Source organism: Schistocerca serialis, chromosome 3 (genome assembly GCF_023864345.2).
Source record: "Schistocerca serialis cubense isolate TAMUIC-IGC-003099 chromosome 3, iqSchSeri2.2, whole genome shotgun sequence".
Lineage (NCBI taxonomy): Eukaryota > Metazoa > Arthropoda > Insecta > Orthoptera > Acrididae > Schistocerca > Schistocerca serialis.
In genome coordinates this window covers 538,925,083-538,937,596 of record NC_064640.1, presented here as the reverse complement: position 1 = coordinate 538,937,596, position 12,514 = coordinate 538,925,083, and the positions used below count along the sequence as shown (strand labels likewise).

The window sequence follows — 12,514 nt, the reverse complement described above, 5'->3', positions numbered from 1 at the left end:
TTCCTGAACACCGTCTGAGACTTCGTAAAAATTTCTGCAGAACTTATTTCAGGCTTTAGCCAGCTTTCTGTACCTATAACGATTTCAGCTTCTGTGCTTTCTATTAGCGCTTGAAGCTCAGGGACTTTCCCAGCATAACTACAATTTACAACTACAATTCCGACTGTTCCTTGATCCAAGCACGTCCTGTATTTGCCATGCACCCTTTGAGATTGCAGCCCACCCCGTACTTTCCCGAGGCCTTCTAACCAAAAAAACCGCCCAGTCCACGCCACACAGCCTCCGCTACCCGTGTGGCCGCCAGGTGAGTGTAGTGAACTCCTGACCTATTCAGCGGAACCCGAAACCCCACCACCCTATGGCGCAAGTCAAGGAATCTGCAGCCAACACTGCCGCAAAACCGTCTGAGCCTCTGATTCAGACCCTCCACCCGGCTCTGCACCAAAGGTCCGCAGTCCGTTCTGTCAACGATGCTGCAGATGGTGAGCTCTGCCTTCATCTCGTAAGCAAGACCGACAGCCTTCACCAAATCAGATAGCCGCTGGAATCCAGAGAGAATTTCCTCAGATCCAAAGCGACACACGTCATTAGTGCCGACATGTGCCACCACCTGCAGCTGGCCGCACCGTGTGCTCTTGATGGCATCCGGAAGGACCCTTTCCACATCACGAATGACTCCACCCGGAATGCACACGGAGTGTACACTGGATTTCTTCCCCTCCTTAGCCGCCATATCCCTAAGGGGCCCCATTACGCGCCTAACATTGGAGCTCCCAACTACCAATAAGCCCACCCTCTCTGATTGCCCGGACCTTGAAGGCTGAGAATCATCCTCTGAAACAGGGCAGGCAGCTGCATCTGGCTCAGCCAGAGACAGTGCCTGAAACCTGTTTGTCAGACGCACCGGGGAGGCTTTCTGATCAGCCTCCGGGGACGTATTTCGCTGCCTGCCACGCCTTGGAACGACCTCCCAATCAACCACAGGCGAGGGCTCAGCCCCACTGCGGGCAGCAACCGGGCAACCACAGCGGCAGACCGATATGGGGACAGACGGGAAGAGGTTGACATCCCCCTGATACCCAAGTCCGGCTCCCCACAGTGGTGCCCACTGGCAACAGCCTCAAGCTGCGCGACAGAAGTCAGTGCCGCTTGCAGCTGTGAGCGAAGGGATGCCAACTCAACCCTCATCCGAACACAGCAATCACAGTCCCTGTCCATTCTAATCGATGTTGAACAACAGTTACTGAAAACACGAGTCCGTGCCTAGATAACGCAAGGGAAACACGCAAAGAATGTATTAACTAACCTGTACAAATGCCTAACGACTGCGCTACAATCTGCCTGAATTTACGAATATAGTAACTAAACCTCGAAATTACACCTCCTATACGAAACTCACATGCAATTTAAATAAGAATCTACTATTCAGGTACTAGGGCGCGATGCTACAACTCTCAAATACTATAATACGCCCGAAATTTATGAATTAAACAATGCAAGTACCCAAAAACACGCAAAGAAATTAAGAATTAAACTATGTAACAAATAAGTAAGCTAGGGGTATAAGACTTGCTGCTGAAGCTGCTAATCCAACGGCGGCAGGGAGATGAGAGGCATCTTATCCGCATGGCTATAACGGATCGTGCAGCCACGTCTCGATCCCCGAGTCAACAGATGGGGACGTTTGCAAGACAACAACCATCTGCACGAACAGTTCGACGACGTTTGCAGCAGCATGGACTATCAGCTCGGAGACCATGGCTGCGGTTACCCTTGACGCTGCATCACAGACAGGAGCGCCTGCGATGGTGTACTCAACGACGAACCTGGGTGCACGAATGGCAAAATGTCATTTTTTCTGATGAATCCAGCTTCTGTTTACAGCATCATGATGGTCGTGTCCGTGTTTGGCGACATAGCGGTGAACGCACATTGGAAGCGTGTATTCGTCATCGCCACACTGGCGTATCACCCGGCGTGATGGTATGGGGTGCCACTGGTTACACGTCTCGGTCACCTCTTGTTCGCATTGACAGTGCTTTGAACAGTGGACACATTTCAGATGTGTTACGACCCGTGGTTCTACCCTTCATTCGATCCCTGCGAAACCCTACATTTCAGCAGGATAATGCACGACCGCACGTTGCAGGTCCTGTACGGGCCTTTCTGGATACAGAAAATGTTCGACTGCTGCCCTGGCCAGCACATTTTCCAGATCTCTCATCAATTGAAAACGTCTGGTCAATGGTGGCCGAGCAACTGGCTCGTCACAATAAACCAGTCACTACTCTTGATGAACTGTGGTATCGTGTTGAGGGTGCATGGGCAGCTGTCCTGTACACGCCGTCCAAGCTCTGTTTGACTCAATGCCCAGGCGTATCAAGGCCGTTATAACGGCCATAGGTGGTTGTTCTGGATACTGATTTCTCAGGATCTATGCACCCAAATTGCGTGAAAACGTAATCACATGTCAGTTCTAGTATAATATATTTGTCCAATGAATACCCGTTTATCATCTGCATTTCTTCTTGGTGTAGCAATTTTAATGGGCAGTAGTGTACTTCAGGATATGCCAGTTTTCAGACACATTCAATTGTGATAATTTTCATACTTTTATTTCACTTTAATTAAATAAACTGCTGGAAAAAATTAGTACACCCCTTTAGAGGTTTCTAACTCACTCCAGATTTATTGTTGCAATAGTGCATATGGAGTACATGAAATTATTACATTTACAAAATGGCTCTGAGCACTATGGGACTTAACATCTTAGGTCATCAGTCCCCTAGAACTTAGAGCTACTTAAACGTAACTAACCTAAGGACATCACACAACACCCAGCCATCACGAGGCAGAGAAAATCCCTGACCCCGCCGGGAATCGAACCCGGGAACCCGGGCGTGGGAAGCGAGAACGCTACCGCACGACCACGAGATGCGGGCTTACATTTACAGATCAGTAGCCAAAGCAGTTCTGAGATACCAGGTATCTACTGATGCTGATACACTCATGTGGTGTCACCTCCGCGGGCGGCAATGCTGGCGCTGACTCTGGCTTCCAGGCAATCGTAAGGATGGAGAAGACTCAAATGGGTCTGAGCACTATGGGACTTAACTTCTGAGGTCATCAGTCCCCTAGAACTTAGAACTACTTAAACCTAACTAACCTAAGGACATCACACACATCCATGCCTGAGGCAAGATTCGAACCTGCGACCGTAGCGGCCGCGCGGTTCCAGACTGTAGCGCCTAGAACCGCTCGGCCACCCCTACCGGCTGGCGAACACTGCCCTGGGATACGTTATGCCAGGCCTGCTCGACCTGTTCACGTAGTTCTGTAAGAGTTGTTGGTTGGCGAGTCACACGAGACGCTTCGCGTCACGTAATATCCCACACGTGATCGACTGGAGGAAAATCCGAAGATCGTGCTGGCCAGGAAAGTTGCTGCACGTCTTGCAGAGCAAGTCGAGTCTCATGGGCAGTGTCTGGACGAGCATTATCCTGTTGGAATAACACATCACCCTCCTGTTGCAAGAACGGCAAAAGGACAGATCTAACAACATTGTGGATGTATCGAGTGCTGGTTAGCGTACCCTCCAGAAACATCAAATGTGAACGAGTGTTGTGATTATTTCACTCCAGACCATAAGGCCTGGGGTGGAACCAGTGTGTCTTGGACGAACGCATTCTGCGTGACAGCGCTCACCCAGTCTACATCGTATGTGCGAACGACCATCACTTGCGTGCAGGCAGAATCTGCTTTCATCACAGGAGACCATGACGCTCCATTCCATCTTCCAAGTGATCCTCTGACGGTACGAGTTGAGCTGTGCACTTCGATGCTGTGGTGTGAGTGGAGGGTGGGCTAGAGGTGTAGTCCCACTGCTAACAACCAGTTCCCAACAGTTCATGTTGACACGTCTGAGCTCACAAGCCTTGTTATCTGTGTTGTGGTAGCTGTACGATCTGCCACTGCTGCCCTTACAATACGACGACTAGGGCGGGCATCTGTGCTGCGTGGACGTCCAGAATCTCGTCTGCGGGTATGTTAATGTTCACGTGACCACTGATACCAGCATCGTTGCACTACTGACACAGCACGTCCAGCCTGAGTGTCAATTCTCCGAAAGGGCCATCCCACTCGGAAGGCCACAATTGTAACCATTTCAAACTTGCTCAGTTGGCTGTAGGAAGCACAGGTGCGTCTCCGTGTCATGGTTGCCTGCTTGCTTCACACTTATGCACCACAACTGAGACTTCTGACTAAATAGAGATGGGGCCCCTCCACGCCCGCACCAACGTGGTGACCAGACCAAAAGTTCTACTGTCACCTCCGTCAACATGTTAGTTATATAATAGGTGGATCACAGGATGCTGGGCTGTGATGTTATCCGTGCGTCTGGGTAAGACTAAGCATTAACACGGTCCATCAGGTGATAGACAGTGGACGATACGCGAATTAGGGTAGCAATTTGAAGAGCAGAGGGGAAAAAAGTGCCAAGGCTTGTGCCGAGGGAAAAAAACCTCTGCGACAGTGGGATGGGTAGTAAGAGCAGTAGTGGCTTACTAGCTGCGATAGTTCATGCAAGGTTGGGTTTGTTAGTATGGGTATCATGCATCATTACCGTGGCAAGCGATGGCGATGTATCCGAGTTTGCTGCAGCCGCTGCATTCCTGGAACAATCAAGATCGTTATATAGTAGTGGGAGATCGGCCATAGATCATCTTACTGTGTGGGGGGTGTGTGGAGCTTGTCTGCATGTAGTGTACGGTACGGCTTCCCTGCGTGACTGTGAGAATTCCCTATTAAACAGTAGACAGAAATGGCGTCCTGGTAGCTATACCACTATGCTATCTGTTGGCGGACGACGCTGAAACCGTTATCAGTACATCTGCTATCCCACAGGTGGCATATGCCATCATCTGATCAAAATGGACGTCGTTTTTCCAGGTGTACTAATTTTTTTCCGGCAATGCAAATAAATTTCTAGTTGGAAAACGTCATTTCATTGTAATTTTATAGTTTGCCAGTGTTCATAGAATAGAGGGAAAGAATATATTGAAACTCTCTATGAAGTGGACCAAAGAATTTCCGATCTGCAGATTGAGTAGGAAGAATCAGTAAATGAACATGAAAAAGGAGATTTTATCCTAGGTTCAGAGGTAAATAAGGCATTGGGAGAACTTAAAAACAACAAAGCGTGTGGTGCAGGTGACATTCCGGCAGAAATATTAAAAAATTTAAAAGAAACAGGCGAAAATGAGCTGACCTCTCTTTGGAACTACATCTATGACAAAGGGGAATGGTCAGAAGACTTTCTCGTAAGTATAATAGTCACTGTCCGAAAGATTAATAATCCCAAAAAGTATGAAGACTACAGGAAAATCAGCCTAATATCGCAGGCAGCAAAAGCAGTTCTTCGAATTCTGAATAGGAGGCTATATGGAACGCTGGAAGCAACACTTAGTGAAGAATAATATGGTTTCATGAGGGAAAGGGAACACGAGATGCCATTGGACTTCTAAGAACCATCGGCGAAAGATACATAGAAAAGGGCAAAGAAGTGTATGCTGTCTTGATAGACCCCGAAAAGGCCTTTGATAGAGTGCAGTGGGATAAGCTGTTAGACATCTTGAAAAAGATGGGAGAAAAGTGGAAGGAGAGAAGACTGATTGCAAATCTGTACCTGAATCAGAAAGCTTGGGTACGAATAGGTACTGGGATCTTTGAAGGCAGGAAGATTGGGAGAGGTGTTAGATAGGGATGTTGCCTCTCGCCGATCCTATTTAACGTCTATCTGGAGGAAGTACTGGAAAGCTGTTTGGATGGGGCAAGGGGCGTCAGGATAGGTGGGCGGAAAACTGAATGTATAAGATTTGCAGATGACATGGAGATCCTCGCACAAAATCAAGAGATGCTGCAAAATGACCTGAATTAAGCCTGTGCAGCATATGGTATGAATATTAATGAAAAGAAAACCAAAAGCATGGTCATAGGCCTAAAGAAAATAAAAAGTGAAAATTAAGATGGGGTCAGAAATCACAGAACAGGTAAGAGCATTCAAGTATTTGGGAAGTTGGATTAAAGAAGGCATGGATTGCCAACATGATATAGACGTGAGAGTGGCTCTGGCGAAAGAGATATTTCAAAAGCAGAAAAGACTCCTAAGTAGTTGTTTAAACAAGGAATTAAGGAAGCGACTGGATAAGTGCTTAATATGGAGCGTGGCCTTGTATGGGGCAGAAACGTGGACTTTAAGAAAGCAGGGTGAGAAGAGAATTGAAGCTTGTGAAATGTGGATATGGCGTAGAATGAGAAGATCAGATGGACTGATAAAGTCAGGAATGAAGACGTACTGAAGATAGTTAGAGAAGATTGGAAGATGCTGCTCACGGCGAAGAACAGGAAACTAAACTGGATAGGTCACAATCTAAGAAGAGATTGCCTTCTAGTAGAGGCAATTGAAGGTTTCGTTACGGGAAAGAGAGGGAAGGGCAGAAGAAGGTTCCAGATACTGGATGATGTCAGCAGGTCACAAGGAGGGTACCCAAGAATGAAGAGGAACGCAGAAGACAGAGAAGCATGGAGGGCTATGCAGTCAAAACCTGCCACAAGGCAGGCAACCCAATTTAAAAACGTGTTCATTTCGTATTTTATAAAATACCTGTGTATTTTATAGATTTTCTAGAAAAAGTATTAAATAAAAATTAAATGAAACAGCTTCCAAAAAGTTGTAAGCAATGCCTTGATTGGCACTTTGCCGGTATCATATACACTGCCTGAGTAAAAAGTGAAGTACCCAGAAGAGATGGTAACTTGGAACATGTACACACCATCGGCAGGTATGGAAATGATAAAGAGTTGCAATTCTCTGTGGCAGGTAGAATGGTTACCAGAGTTCACTGATGTTGTGTTGTTACCAGGCGTGGTAGCGTACATCAGAGGCGTGAACATCGTCAGGTATTGAATGATCACTTCGAAAAACACGGAGATGCCGCGTAATCTTGTGAGACAGTGTTATCAGCGTCTGACGGAGTGTGAAAGGGACCTCCTTGTTGGTCTTCATTTGGCTGGCTGTCGAATCGTCCACTATCCGGATTTGTGGTGCTGTCGGATGTGACAGTGGCCCGATGTTGACTGCACGGGAAGGTGAGTGTAGGCACACTCGTTGTCAAGGTTCCGATGAGTCACTTCTGACCACCACGAGGGAAGATGGCTGTATTGTGCAGCTTCACATCTGTGCCTACCATCCGAGTACAAGTAATGGTCTTCCTGCAGCAGTCTATGTCATCCTGCACCACTGGTCGGAGACTAGCTGCAGCCAGACTGAGGAATTACTGTGGAATGCGCTCCTGTTAACACCACAACACAAATGGCTGCTTTTGGAGTGATACTGCGGTCGGGGAACATGTACTGCGTATGGATGACGTTGCGTTGTGTTCAGCAGTGAATTGCGGTTCTGCGCTATCCCCAGTGACCATCGTCAGCTTGTATGGCGGCGATCTGGGAAGAGATCCCATTCTTCCAATGTTTTGAAGAGGCACAGCGGTATTCCTGGCGTCACGGTACGATGAGCTGTCGGGTCACGGCTGGTACTGACAGAGGGAAATCTGACGGCACAACGGTACGTCACAGACATTCTGCGTCCTTATGTGTGCCCTCCCATGCGACTGTATCGTGGTGCCATTTTTCAAAAGGACAATGTTAGTCCACACATGGCACGTGGCATTATGGACTGCCTGCGTGATGCTGAGGTACTTCCGTGGCCATCAAGATCGCCAGATCTGGCCCCGTCAGAACATGTGTGGGGTCAGCGCAGACGTCAACTTCGTCCCAGCTCCAGTAACCAAGATGTTCCATTTACAACAGTTATGGACGAGCTTGATACAACGGCTTTATGACACCCTTTCCGACCGAATCAGTGCGTGCGTTCACGCCAGAGGGGCTTCGATGTCATACTGGTAATGGGCCCATACTGCCAAGTATTTTGTAATCCCTGAAATAACACCACATACCCTCTCAACCCGAAAAGTTTCATTTTATTTCCTGCTCCCCTTCTGGCCTGCGAGTCGAGTTTTCTTTACAGGGTTGTTACAGGTATCACAAGAACGCTACTGCGTTGTCTAATGTGAATACAATAGCAGGATCAAATAAACGTAAATGCAACGTGTTGGAGTTTTTATTCTGTGCAGGTGGGGAAAGCATTCCACAGTGGCAGCGTGAGCCTTTGGTCTTACAGGAGAGTTCAGATCGGCACTAGCTTTCAGATGGTTCAAATGGCTCTAAGCACTATGGGACTTAACATTTGAGGTCATCAGTCACCTAGAACTTAGAACTACTTAAACCTAACTAACCTAAATACATCACACACATGCATGCCCGAGGCAGGATTCGAACCTGCGACCGTAGCAGTGGCGTGGTTCCGGATTGAAGCGCCTAGAAGCGCTCGGCCACTCACTTTCACGTTAACTGTAGCGACTAGCGAGGATGAGGCTTGCCGACACGAAGCGAGACCACCTAGCCGCGGGAAACGGTAGTTCCCAACAATCACCTGAGGAGCCTGGCTTCGACGGGCAGTTTCAAAAAATTAAAGCCGGAATTAATTAAATGAGTAATAATAATAATTCCGTGTGGCTCAACGGTCTGCAGCAAGTTTGTCAATTGGACGCCGCTTTGGAGAGTCGGAACTCGTGCCAATAAACCTGCCGGGGACGGGAGACCTACAGTTTTAACGTAGAATACGAACCCAATGTCGTTCTTGGCGAATCTTCAAGTCATTGAGAGATGAAGGCCAGGTTAAAGGCGGACTGAAATATTCCGTTTTCCAACTGTTACCCGATCCCACGACCATTTGGTTTCCCATACGCACTTTTCCACTGAGCTGCCAGGTCCGACAATTAAGTGGATAACTTCTGTTTGCGCCTTTTGTTCATATTTGTGTCTAAATTTTTACATTTACATATGTTATTCGATGCTGTAATCTTACTTTATTCCCATTAATTTGATATGAAGGAGAAAACTCCACACTCTCCTGTTTTTTCTTTTTGTGATGAATGCTTGCCATTCTACCAGTTGAAAGCTGCCTTACAAGAGCAAGGTGAAAAGAAAGTTTGTCACATATTCCTCTGTTATTACAGATTTACATGGTGAAACTGTTTACTATTGAAACGTCCAAAAGAAAATAAAAAAAATGGTGCCACTATTTCCGTGACATACCACCTTTAGCATATCTTTCTCTCCTGGTCGAACTGTCTACAGCTCTCATTACAGCTGTGTACTCTGCGATGTACGCAGGGCAGGGCATAACTGAAGTTATACCATCTCTTTCTTTTGTCTAAACGTATACATTGAAGATCCAAAGAAACAGGTACACCCGCCTAATAGCATGAACGGCCCCTATGAACACGTAGAAGTACCGCAACACGACGCAGCATGAACTCGACTAATGTCTGAAGGAGTGCTCGGGGGAACTGACACCGTGAATCCTGCAGCGCTGTCCATAAATCCGTGAGAGTAGGAGACTGTGGAGATCTCTTCTGAACAGCACGTTGCAAGGAATCCCAGATATGCTCAATAATGTTCTTGTCTGGGAAGTTTGGTGGCCAGCGGAAGTGTTTAAGCTCAGAAGAGTGTTCCTGGGGCCACCCTGTAGCAATTCCGGACGTGTGGGGTTTTGCGTTGTCCTGCCGGAATTGCCCAAGTCCGTCGGAATGCACAATGGACATGAATGGATGCAAGTGATCAGACAGGATGTTCACGTTCGTGTCATCTGTCAGAGTTATATCTAGACGTATCAGGAGTCCCATACCGCTCAACTACACACTCCCCACACCATTACAGAGCCTCCACCAGCCTCACCAGTCCCCTGCTGACATGCAGGGTCCATGGATTCATGAGGTTGTCTCCACACACGTACACGTCCATCCGCTCGATGCAATTTGAAACGAGACTCGAACGACCAGGCAACATGTTTCCAATTATCAACAGTCCAGCCGGTCGGAATGGCCGAGCGGTTCTAGGCGCTACAGTCTGGAGCCGCGCGACCGCTGCGGTCGCAGGTTCGAATCCTGTTTCGGGCATGGATGTGTGTGATGTCCTTAGGTTAGTTAGGTTTAAGTAGGTCTAAGTTCTAGGGGACTGATGACCTGAGCAGTTAAGTCCCATAGTGCTCAGAGCCAGCCATCAACAGTTCAATGCCGATGTTGACGGGCTCAGGTGTGGCGTAAACCTTTTTGTCGTGCAGTCATTAACGGTACACGAGTGGGTCTTCGGCTCCGAAAGCCCATATTGATGATGGTTCGTTGAATGGTTCGTACGCTTACACTTGTTGATGGCCATGCATTGAAATCTGCAGCAATTCGCGGAACGGTTGCCCTTATTACACATTGAACGATTATCTTTAGTCGTCGTTGGTCCCATCCTTGCAGGATCTTTTTTCCGGCAGCAGCGATATCGGAGATTTGGTGTTTTACCGGATTCCTGATATTCACGGTACACTCGTGAAATGTTCGTACGGAAAAATCCCCACGCTACCTCGGAGATGCTGTATCCTATCGCTCGTGCGCCGACTGTAACACCACGTTCAAACTCACTTAAATCTCGATAACTTGCCATTGTAGCAGCAGTAATCGATCTAACAACTGAGCCAGACACTTGTGTCTTATATAGGCGTTGCCTACCGCAGCGCCGTATTCTGCCTGTTTACACATCTCTGTGTTTGAATACGCATGCCTATGCCAGTTTCTTTGGCGCTTTAGTGTAGGTGATGAACAGTTGACAGAACTGTAACAGGCATATTATCTTGCCATTATACTGCAGATACGCACCCTTTTGTACGGATGATGAAGTGCGCTTGTATGCAGTTGGAAATCTTTTTGCAGCAAGGAGTACACGGAGGTCATGCAGACAATGCAGCACATGAAAGCAAGAGATAAGAACCAATTTCGTATGTAGCTACTGTCAAGTACCACCATGTATTCAGCCATGCTTTGAAAAATTTCTTAAAAATGTTAAGCTGTTAATAAATAAATTTGTTTGACACAATAATGGAACTAACTTGCTTGCTTTTACAGATCCTGATCCCATACAAAAAGAATTGAAAGTGTGACGTATATGTCCACCTGGACTCGAGGAGGGACAAATTTCGGGAACCATTTATTCCTCCTTAAGTCCAGCGGGACAAATATATCCCACTTAAAATAATTATAAAACTATAAACTACAATCGAAATTTAGAAACATGGCTTGGCTCAGTATCAATTCCAAAAGCAGGAAAACCAATTTTTACAGTAATTTTGGCATTTTAATCATTTAGGTCTCGAAAGGGTTAATCGCGAAAATCGTAATAATTTACGAAGTAAGGATAGAACGATAGCTTAGTCGGCGAAATGAAGCCTCCAGTGTGACTACTTTGTGCCGCCTTTCTTGACAGACAGAGGACAGTTTAGAGTGGCGGCAACGAGCACTTGGCATCCTTATCTGGAAGGAGAAGGGACTGGGGACAAAAGCGTAAAATATAAGCACGGATGTAAGTCATTATCGCGGTCAGAGCTGATTGGTTTACACAATATTCTGTGGTTTCATTGAGATATTTATTTATAGTTTTATCAGTTAAGTAACTGGTTATATCAGCCATTCTGTTTGAGAGGATGATCTCCTCCACCGATTTATTCCATTGTGGCTGATTCCGAAGGTCATTTAATGAGCATCGAGCCAATAAATGTAACTTTGTTTTCAGACGATTCTGAGATATATCGCAGTGGTGGCCTTGCAGAGGACGTAATATCTGTATTTAAATTATTCCAGTGGAAGTTCCCACAATGTCACCCCCACAACCAGATTTCATTATAATGGCGCTGGGTACTTTGTACCATTGCTAGCTTTTTTTAAAATTTTTTCTTAGGGTAAATTAAAGCTTTTCAGAAAGATCCCAATGTGCGAAATGTTGCCTGTAGTTGCGAAAAGATAAATTTTTATCATGCCTCCTTTGTTTGGAGCGATCACAATATTATTATAGCATTTTATGATTATGAAAGTTAACAAATCTGTCAAGAAGGCTAGGAGAGTGTTTCTGCTAAAGCAGATAAGCAATTGACATGTGGAAGAATCGGGTCTACTGCCGGATGTTTGTGTCGCTCTGGCACAATATTTCGGCCACGTAACTCGTTGCCTTCTTCAGGTGCTACCTGAGACTGCCGTATTTGAGGATCTTGTCCAGTATTTATACCCAGAGGGCGCTGGGTGCTGGACAAGATCCTCAAATACGGCAGTCTCAGGTAGCACCTGAAGAAGGCAACGAGTTACGTGGCCGAAATATTGTGCCAGAGCGACACAAACATCCGGCAGTAGACCCGATTTTTCCACAAGTCAAGATCTCGCCGGGAAAGCCTGTAGAGTTACAGATAAGCCATTTTTAGCATATCAAAAAAAAATGGCTCGGAGCACTATGGGACTTAACTTCTGAGGTCAGCAGTCCCCTAGAACTTAGAACTACTTAAACCCAACTAACCTAAGGA

The 12,514-nt window shown here is 46.7% G+C and overlaps 1 long non-coding RNA gene across 1 annotated transcript in view; it reads right to left on the bottom strand.

The window, feature by feature from the left end:
* The window catches only part of LOC126469536 (uncharacterized), a 90,766-nt gene that overhangs the window by 4,374 nt on the left and 73,878 nt on the right, over positions 1-12,514 (bottom strand). Inside the window, exon 2 of the long non-coding RNA XR_007586006.1 lies at positions 4,625-4,673. This is a non-coding gene — a long non-coding RNA (uncharacterized LOC126469536). The remainder of the gene's footprint in view (positions 1-4,624; positions 4,674-12,514) is intronic.